General features: G+C 35.1%; 1 protein-coding gene across 1 annotated transcript in view; it reads left to right on the top strand.

Annotated features, from left to right (window-relative positions):
• LOC145987791 (pancreatic lipase-related protein 2-like) overlaps positions 1–11,204 on the top strand; it is a 30,273-nt gene that overhangs the window by 4,154 nt on the left and 14,915 nt on the right. The gene's annotated exons all lie outside the window — the stretch shown is intronic.

Genomic DNA, 11,204 nt, shown 5'->3' with positions numbered 1-11,204 from the left:
GAGCTGACAATAGACCTTTTAATTGACATTAATGGCTTTTTTATTCATTTTCGAGGGGTGACGCTATTGTTATTTAATCTAGCGCCACGTGTCGTGGGTGGAGGAGGAGATGAGTCATCGATGACTCATGCACACGTGTGAGTTTGAAATTAATGGTTTTCCATTAGTGCACAAAAGACACTATTATGTATTCCGTTTTCGGCCTAAGCTAACCTTTTGTTGTATATCATATATGCGTTTCTGCCGGATATGAGTCACAGATGATTTATACTGACGTTGGAGTTTGGAATTAATGGTTTCTCCATTAAGGTACAAAAGACACTATTATGGAGTTCGTTTTCGGACTATTCTAACACTATTGTTGTATTTTATTAATGCGTTTCTGCTGGATATGAGTCATGGGTGCTTTAGGCACACGTGGGAACTTGGAATTAATGGTTTTTCCATTAATGTACAAAAGACATTTTCGGCCATTTTGGCGTCGGTGGTGAGTCATATTTGGTATAATTGAGGAGCTCGAACGGTCCTGGGTAGAGGCTAGAAAATATTAACCAATGAGAGAAGGTTTTTAATAAATGATTCAACCAATCAGAGAAGAGTAATGAAAATAATATTTATATTGACTGGCCTTTTGTCTAAGAATCTATAAATATCGAGCGGAAGACGAAGCGGTCCAACAGAGTTCTCAAGTGTTTGGCTTGAAAGTCGTACTGATTTTTTAGCGTGACTGAGTTGTTGCAGTGCAACTAAAGGCTTTTTAACTTGGTAAGTATCTTTTTTTGTGTACTATTCTTTATTTCAAGTTGTTTTTTAACTGCCATGCAAACTAAGTTTAAGCGTTTTACATTATTTTTGAAAAGATTATACAAAGAATACTCGAAAATAACACTAACAATGTGTATTGTTATTGTTGCAGGTTCTGTCACTTTCTCTGAATTCGACATACGAGCGAAGAATGGCTTCCAGCTCCAGGTCCAACAGCAGTGCGGTGAGTACAGCCGAATCCATTTTAACCCATTTTAACCTAGGATTTTTCACTTCTCCAGAAGATATTATTAATGCCTACTACAATTTTTGCGAGAGGGTGGTTATTTACTACGATTATCCATATTCTGATCCGACTTTGTTTTGCGAGACGGCTCACAACATATTGAATCAAATTGGTTCGGGCGAACCCCTTTTTTCAATAGCGGGGGAACGGAACAGATATTTCAGACGGTTTGCCATGCTAGGCAGGGAGGTTTCTTTTGATATCCCAACGCAGGTAGTCGGGGACCCTCATTCTTTTGTCAGATCAATGTTCCAGTTCATGATGAGAAGGGTTTTTTATGATGTTGTACCCGAGAGTCAAGTTGGGGTGATTATTTCTGCGGGAGGTAACGACAGGGATATCTATATCCCTTGGCGTCGCCTTTCAGCATTAAATGTGGACATTATCCAGCATTATGTTGCCAAAGTGCTCAATAGCAACGAGTCTTTCTTTGTGGGGAATACTATTAAATGCTCGGCGCATATTGTGGAACCGCGGCGCGGAAGAGGAAAGAGCAAAGTCCCTCTCTACAGAAAATACGCCCCGTTACTAACAGTGAACAATGCTAATCAAAGGCAACGGGCTATCACTGTAATCCACAACGATGACAATTTGTGTTTACCACGCGCAATTACACTTGGAAAGGCTAAAATCGATAAAGACAAGCAAAAGATCTGGTCTTTTACACGATATGACAATATATTTAAAGAAGCCGCTATGCGTTTGTGTTATGAAGCAAGCGTCGACCCTTCCAACGGGTGTACAGTAGAAGATATTATGAAGTTTCAGAATAAGCTAGGGCCAGAGTACCAGATTGTTGTTTTTGCAATGAAAGACGGGGAAAGAGACTATGAGGTGATACGGTCAACTCCATTCGGCCCTAAACAAATCAATTTGTTGTATCATAACGAACACTTTGACATAGTCAATTCAGTTCGGAATCTTTTTGTCAAAAATTACTACTGCCCCAAATGTCAAATAGGATTTGCTCACAAATATCAACATAGTGAGTGTACATTACACTGTTCCAAATGTGAAGGTAGTCATTTAGAGGAAAATACTAACTCTGTCCCGCGAAAATGCGGAGAATGTAACCGTACGTTTCTGTCTGGAAAATGTTTCCAGAACCATTTACGTACGGAAGGCCGTAAATCCAGTGTGTGTGAATCTATTCAACAGTGCACAATTTGTTGCAAGATTATTAATACAAGGACCCGTAAAACTCCCCATAAATGTGAAGAATTCTTTTGCAAAAGCTGTAGTGCTTTTGTCGACCCTACCCACAAATGTTATATTCTCCCAGTCAAAGTAGATCCAATCAGTAAATTTCTGTATATTTTTTATGATTTTGAATGTATGTTGGTTGACGGGGAAGATGCGCAGAAACACGAAGTGAATCTGGCGGTTGCCAAGCAGGCTTGTCACGCATGTAAAGACACTGAAGCTGATTTCTGCGAAACGTGTGGCCCTCGTATGCATATTTTCCCCAATATTGAGGAATTTATGCATTATATTCAAACACCCAGGGAAGGATTTGAGAAAATTGTGTGCATTGCACATAATGCGGGACGTTACGATTCTCATTTTGTACTGAACTATTTGATCACTAAAGAAAATATTATGCCTTCAGTAATTATGAGAGGGCGTAATATTATTGAAATGAGCGTGGGCAAGAAAATCATTTTCCGTGATTCATTAAATTTCATGTTAATGAAATTAAAAGACTTGCCTACAAGTCTGGGTCTCGGAGATGAACTGCGTAAAGGCGACTTTCCCTTTCTTTTCTCTACGCCTGAGAACCAACATTATGTGGGGCCCTACCCTGATATTTCTTTTTATGACGTGGACGCCAAGTCCACTAAAGAACGGGAGGAAATTCGCAAATGGCATGCGGAAACTGTTCAGACTGGGAAAATATTTGATTTCCAACAAGAGTTGCGTCAGTATTGTATTAGTGATGTTGAATTCCCGATCGGCACCCCCAAACCGCGCGCGTTCATGGATACGCGGGGGGAAGAAAGGGTCGCCATTGTTACGGTCCCCTTCGCTTGGTCTTCTTCCGAAGTTGAATGGAAGGCAAGTGTCGCCAAATTTTTACACACGAGTATTGATTTTCTTTGAGGTTCCAATTTTATTTGGTGGAAGTAATCTACGCGGTATTTCTGCCGCCTTTCGTAACTTTGCAAAGACTATTTGACCAAAACCGTAAGGAATTTGGCTGAACTAAGAACATTCAGTTCCAGTATCTACAAGTTAAAGTGGATGCCAGCCACTATTTGCCCTTATTTCGGGGTTGCGAACCACGGACCATTTGATTATTGCCTTATATACATCAGGATTCACGTAAAATTGACCAGATGTTTTTACTGTTAGGGACAATATTTCGCATTTTTTGTGTATTTTTACTCAGAAAACGCTATTTGAACGATTCAAGCAAGAGTTCGCATGGCAATTTAGACACACAAACTGTGTTTCTTCAACTTTAGCTGAAATTTAGGTTTATTTTTTACTCTAATATCACAATTTCTTCTATTCAGACAACATTTTTTATTAAATTTTGGACTCACAAAGACATTTTTCAACTTTTAACTTGTTATTTTAAAAGTTTATTTCCATTTTTTACTCTAATATCACAATTTCTGCTATTCAGGCAACATTTTTTATTAAATTTTGGACTCACAAAGACATTTTTCAACTTTTAACTTGCTATTTTAAAAGTTTATTTCCATTTTTACTCTAATATCACAATTTCATCTATTCTGGCAGGAGTGTTTATTCCAGTTTAGACTTGCAAAGATAATTTTTTCAACTTCTTTTATTAATTTTTCTATTTATTGCCTTTTGTATCTTATATTTATTAATTCTTAACTTTGAGTTTTGTTCTTTATTTAAAGAATTTCTCTAATCACTAAGGAAGAAGTACTTTTAAGTAAAACTGTACCCACAAACTTTATTATTACTATTATTATTATTATTATTATTATTATTGTTGTTGTTTTTTGTTTTGATGTAGTTGTTGAATCTTGTTGTTGTTGTTAGGGTTTATTGACTTCCACTACGGTATTTTTGGTTTGCTTCGTAGGAAAGTTTGTTTATTTTAGAGTTTCCTCGGTATTTTCTTACTGTTAGGGTAGGTAAAGTTTCCTAAATATATGAGTAGGGTTCCATATATTCTTGTTCTTGCATGTTTTTCATATGATGTGATCACCACAACTCTCCAAGTGCTTTTACTGCATGTTTCCATTTTTATTGAGGCTTAGTGATTCCTAGAGCCACTTTATGCATGAGAGAAAGCTTGAAAATTTTGATCTCAGATAGCCGTCAACCTTATGTCAGAGTATTTTCGAGTATATTTTAGTCTTATTATGGCCCACTAGAATATCACGGCTTGCTTATTTTTTAAGTATGTTGCGCAGTTATTGTATTTTTGCTTTTGCTTTCTAGATAAACTGTATGAAATGTTTAATATTTGTACTTTTTGCACTTATAAGAGGCCAAACTTTTACTGTAACTAAAATTATTATGTCTCTAGGCACTGAAACCCCTTTACCAAGAGTACTATAACTGCATGTTTATTAATATTGTTTCTTTCATCCCTCAAATATAACAATTTAACAATATAATGACTAATCACAGGACAAGTCGATGTTAGCAGATGACTACGTGGCTCTTAAGTCCACCTACCAAACTTTTCTTACCATGCTATTTACTCTTATAGTTTTTTATTCGGGTACATTTCAAGTACTACTTGACTTTTTGAGTGTTTGATTAACACCAGGGGTTATTTGTATCTGTTATGCTGTATTATTTGAGGCTTCTAATTTTTATTCTACAATCACTATATGTCCATGAGAACTAAATTCCACTGACTGAAGCTTAAAGCTTAGGCTCTGCAACATGTTGAATGGTTAAGCACTGGGCAATATGAATTTTACAGAGGCTAGTAGGAGGCATAGGAACACACGCCAGAGCATTATTAGCGTGCAAGAAGCACTTTCAGGGAGTACTACGAGGAAACGAAGTTGATTTTTTTGAGGGCTTTACCAGTTACACAGCCAATATTTGCTATTTCAAGTAACTACATGTACCAGAACATTTTACAGCCCATCACTAACTAGACTTCAATTTATACTATATTAGGGGCTAAATGTAGCAAGAACACTGATTGTACATACTTTTGAGAATCCAACTATATCAGGATTTTTTCTATGTAAGTATATTTTTATTGATTACTAACTTTAACAGACCATTCAGGAAGACAACAAAATTCACTAAACTTAGTACTATAGTGTAGGTGATTGCATGAAAAGTAGAAATTATAACATCCACAAGATTTCGCTTTTTTTTTTTTTGCTTTTGTGACTAATCGTGACGCTGAGGATGAATGGATGGCCAAGAATCTTAAGGACTGGATGTATTTTACCACTACAGACGCCTATGTAGAAACACTAGAGTACTGTTAGCTTTCAAAATTGAGGATATACTGTACTGTTTCTTAAATATTTTGTACTTGGCACGTTACAGTTATATCCATTTCAGGACAAATATTGCTAAAACTCTCAAATTTACTGGTACAAGTTGATATTTCTGCTATCAGAGGAATTAACAACCCTATTTTACAAACAAATGGTATTGTTTACACTTTATTTACTTCAATCTGAGACTAATATTTTACAGTAATTGAATCATTCAGCCCTAGTCAATACTTTACTGCATCAGAAAGTTTGTTATTAATCTAATAAGTATGCTATTTTGTGATATTCTAATGCAAACGTTCTTTAATTCACTGGTTATAATGCAAACTTTTGCACAAATTCGATATATTCACTACCTTCAAACCAAACAATTGTACTTATTTAGCGCATTTCATTTATATTTCTTGTAATTAACTTATGTTTCTTATAATTAACAAACTAAACTAATTACTTTGGCATGTTAAAAACCTTATTTTTTACTATTTCCTATTCTATCAAAGTAAAAAAAAGTAAACTAAAGTGCTCCCCTGTGCATAGCACCACGCCATGAAGGCGTATAGGGGATGTGGGGGTAACGCCCCACACTTTCTTGATCCGGTCGTGAGTGGGGGTGATGTGATCAGCATCACGCCCCTGACCGCCTTTACCCCCCAGGGTTTCCCCCAGGTACCCATGTTATTCGACGCTGGGTGGGCGCCGGGGCCGCTTTCACCGTTAGAAAAGTTCCCGGATTTGAACCGGCCGGGGATCGAACCCGGGACCTTTAGCATGGTAGTCAGACGCGTTACCGACTGAGCCACCGCGTTCTATATTGCTGTTTTTATCAATTATGTAAGACCACACTCTGGTAAATGCACATAGAGTATTAGTAATCCCAAAGTGGTGTTTTTGGTGTCCAAGTTCAGATGAGAGTCTGCTATGTGCCTTTTGCAGGGGATTGCATGTGAAGTGTATGCATATTGAGCATTATTGAGTGTGTAGGCTTCCAAGTTTTGCTGTTATTTTCCTATAATTCTGCGAGACTGTAGAGAGTTCTCCCTTTTCAACCAGTTTTCTTTCATTGATTGGATACTTTTTGGGAACTTAGCAGTTTTTTATGTTATGAAGCAGATTGTTGTAGAATATTTTGCATGGTCTTTTGTGATATTGAGTGCCTGCTGTAACGGAAGTAAGTATCTTTCCTTCTTGTGTTGATGTTCTCGTGTAGGTTTCCTATTTTCGGTCAAGTTGCAGTAGGGAACTTAACAGTTTTTTATGTTATGAAGCAGATTGTTGTAGAATAATTTGCATGGTCTTTTGTGATATTGAGTGGGTGCTGTAATGGTAGTAAGTATCTTTCCTTTTTGTGTTGATGTTCTTGTGTAGGTTTCCTATTTTCTGTCAAGTTGCAGTACTTAGAATAATCGCTATTGTCTTATTGATCTACGAAGCTCCTTTGAATAATCATTTGCATGTGACCCTATACTCCACGCTGTACTTTGTTCTGGGAGCTATCTTTTGAAGCCTTGGCATTCTGCTAGTACAGTATTATTATCGTAGAGGTAAATTAGTTCGTGAAAATATGTATTTTTCTGATTAACTATAGTCGCTTAGTTGTTCTAGCAGGTATAAGTAGTTACTGCTGATGTTGTTAATTTTCTATTCGCACGGGCTATGTATGATGTAGTGTATTTGTGTTGGCTGTCCCTTTTATTCCTATGTTGTTGAGTTTCTCCATAAGCATGTCCTGTTTTACTCTATTCTATGCCTTGTTGCTGCTAGATATCTGAGGTATGTTGCTGGTTCATATCTGAGGTAGCTTGTTTGACTATCTATTATTTTTGCTATGGCTGTGGCTATTGATGTCCCTTTCTGAATTCCATGTTGGTTTCTGTTTATCCTTGTTGCTGCTTGTTATCTGAGTTAGGTTGTTTGACTTCAGGACTATCCTTTTTTAACTTTATTGTTGATTGCTGTTTTGTTTATTTCCTTATTTGTTTTTATTTGTTTACTGAATCTATTTGTTTTGTGTCTTGTAATATTATTTACTATAGTAACAAAATTATTTTTCTTCCATCCAACATTTATTATTCTGAGCAACAGAACTTCTCCTTTTTTCCCATATATTTGATTATTTCTGGTGTAAAAGTACAATTTTTTCAAAGTGAATGTTTAAAAGTACAATTTTTTCAAAGTTAATGTTTTAAAAGTACAATTTTTTCAAAGTTAATAATTTAAAAGTACAATTTTTTCAAAATGAATGTTTTAAAAGTACAATTTTTACAAAGTTAATGTTTTAAAAATACTATTCTTTCAAAGTTAATAATTTAAGAGTACAATTCTTCTGCTATTTGAACTTTTGTACAATTTTGTTATTGTTGTTAAAATAAATATGTTAGATGATATAAAATTACAGTAAATTTTCAGGAATTTATATATTAAATTTCAAAATAGTGTTATTTGCTAAAGATAGCGGACAAAATAAATTAAACTTTGACAAATACTGAACAAGAAATATACAAGTATGTTGATAAATATCAATTTTTAAAAATAATTTTGTTACTATAGTAAATAATATTACAAGACACAAAACAAATAGATTCAGTAAACAAATAAAAACAAATAAGGAAATAAACAAAACAGCAATCAACAATAAAGTTAAAAAAGGATAGTCCTGAAGTCAAACAACCTAACTCAGATAACAAGCAGCAACAAGGATAAACAGAAACCAACATGGAATTCAGAAAGGGACATCAATAGCCACAGCCATAGCAAAAATAATAGATAGTCAAACAAGCTACCTCAGATATGAACCAGCAACATACCTCAGATATCTAGCAGCAACAAGGCATAGAATAGAGTAAAACAGGACATGCTTATGGAGAAACTCAACAACATAGGAATAAAAGGGACAGCCAACACAAATACACTACATCATACATAGCCCGTGCGAATAGAAAATTAACAACATCAGCAGTAACTACTTATACCTGCTAGAACAACTAAGCGACTATAGTTAATCAGAAAAATACATATTTTCACGAACTAATTTACCTCTACGATAATAATACTGTACTAGCAGAATGCCAAGGCTTCAAAAGATAGCTCCCAGAACAAAGTACAGCGTGGAGTATAGGGTCACATGCAAATGATTATTCAAAGGAGCTTCGTAGATCAATAAGACAATAGCGATTATTCTAAGTACTGCAACTTGACAGAAAATAGGAAACCTACACAAGAACATCAACACAAAAAGGAAAGATACTTACTACCATTACAGCACCCACTCAATATCACAAAAGACCATGCAAATTATTCTACAACAATCTGCTTCATAACATAAAAAACTGTTAAGTTCCCTACTGCAACTTGACCGAAAATAGGAAACCTACACGAGAACATCAACACAAGAAGGAAAGATACTTACTTCCGTTACAGCAGGCACTCAATATCACAAAAGACCATGCAAAATATTCTACAACAATCTGCTTCATAACATAAAAAACTGCTAAGTTCCCAAAAAGTATCCAATCAATGAAAGAAAACTGGTTGAAAAGGGAGAACTCTCTACAGTCTCGCAGAATTATAGGAAAATAACAGCAAAACTTGGAAGCCTACACACTCAATAATGCTCAATATGCATACACTTCACATGCAATCCCCTGCAAAAGGCACATAGCAGACTCTCATCTGAACTTGGACACCAAAAACACCACTTTGGGATTACTAATACTCTATGTGCATTTACCAGAGTGTGGTCTTACATAATTGATAAAAACAGCAATATAGAACCTGATAGAATAGGAAATAGTAAAAAATAAGGTTTTTAACATGCCAAAGTAATTAGTTTAGTTTGTTAATTATAAGAAACATAAGTTAATTACAAGAAATATAAATGAAATGCGCTAAATAAGTACAATTGTTTGGTTTGAAGGTAGTGAATATATCGAATTTGTGCAAAAGTTTGCATTATAACCAGTGAATTAAAGAACGTTTGCATTAGAATATCACAAAATAGCATACTTATTAGATTAATAACAAACTTTCTGATGCAGTAAAGTATTGACTAGGGCTGAATGATTCAATTACTGTAAAATATTAGTCTCAGATTGAAGTAAATAAAGTGTAAACAATACCATTTGTTTGTAAAATAGGGTTGTTAATTCCTCTGATAGCAGAAATATCAACTTGTACCAGTAAATTTGAGAGTTTTAGCAATATTTGTCCTGAAATGGATATAACTGTAACGTGCCAAGTACAAAATATTTAAGAAACAGTACAGTATATCCTCAATTTTGAAAGCTAACAGTACTCTAGTGTTTCTACATAGGCGTCTGTAGTGGTAAAATACATCCAGTCCTTAAGATTCTTGGCCATCCATTCATCCTCAGCGTCACGATTAGTCACAAAAGCAAAAAAAAAAAAGCGAAATCTTGTGGATGTTATAATTTCTACTTTTCATGCAATCACCTACACTATAGTACTAAGTTTAGTGAATTTTGTTGTCTTCCTGAATGGTCTGTTAAAGTTAGTAATCAATAAAAATATACTTACATAGAAAAAATCCTGATATAGTTGGATTCTCAAAAGTATGTACAATCAGTGTTCTTGCTACATTTAGCCCCTAATATAGTATAAATTGAAGTCTAGTTAGTGATGGGCTGTAAAATGTTCTGGTACATGTAGTTACTTGAAATAGCAAATATTGGCTGTGTAACTGGTAAAGCCCTCAAAAAAATCAACTTCGTTTCCTCGTAGTACTCCCTGAAAGTGCTTCTTGCACGCTAATAATGCTCTGGCGTGTGTTCCTATGCCTCCTACTAGCCTCTGTAAAATTCATATTGCCCAGTGCTTAACCATTCAACATGTTGCAGAGCCTAAGCTTTAAGCTTCAGTCAGTGGAATTTAGTTCTCATGGACATATAGTGATTGTAGAATAAAAATTAGAAGCCTCAAATAATACAGCATAACAGATACAAATAACCCCTGGTGTTAATCAAACACTCAAAAAGTCAAGTAGTACTTGAAATGTACCCGAATAAAAAACTATAAGAGTAAATAGCATGGTAAGAAAAGTTTGGTAGGTGGACTTAAGAGCCACGTAGTCATCTGCTAACATCGACTTGTCCTGTGATTAGTCATTATATTGTTAAATTGTTATATTTGAGGGATGAAAGAAACAATATTAATAAACATGCAGTTATAGTACTCTTGGTAAAGGGGTTTCAGTGCCTAGAGACATAATAATTTTAGTTACAGTAAAAGTTTGGCCTCTTATAAGTGCAAAAAGTACAAATATTAAACATTTCATACAGTTTATCTAGAAAGCAAAAGCAAAAATACAATAACTGCGCAACATACTTAAAAAATAAGCAAGCCGTGATATTCTAGTGGGCCATAATAAGACTAAAATATACTCGAAAATACTCTGACATAAGGTTGACGGCTATCTGAGATCAAAATTTTCAAGCTTTCTCTCATGCATAAAGTGGCTCTAGGAATCACTAAGCCTCAATAAAAATGGAAACATGCAGTAAAAGCACTTGGAGAGTTGTGGTGATCACATCATATGAAAAACATGCAAGAACAAGAATATATGGAACCCTACTCATATATTTAGGAAACTTTACCTACCCTAACAGTAAGAAAATACCGAGGAAACTCTAAAATAAACAAACTTTCCTACGAAGCAAACCAAAAATACCGTAGTGGAAGTCAAT

The sequence above is a fragment of the Lepisma saccharinum genome, chromosome 5, assembly GCF_977018435.1.
Source record: "Lepisma saccharinum chromosome 5, izLepSacc3.1, whole genome shotgun sequence".
Lineage (NCBI taxonomy): Eukaryota > Metazoa > Arthropoda > Insecta > Zygentoma > Lepismatidae > Lepisma > Lepisma saccharinum.
Note: the sequence above shows the minus strand (reverse complement) of the source record. Positions and strands in the feature narration are given on the sequence as shown.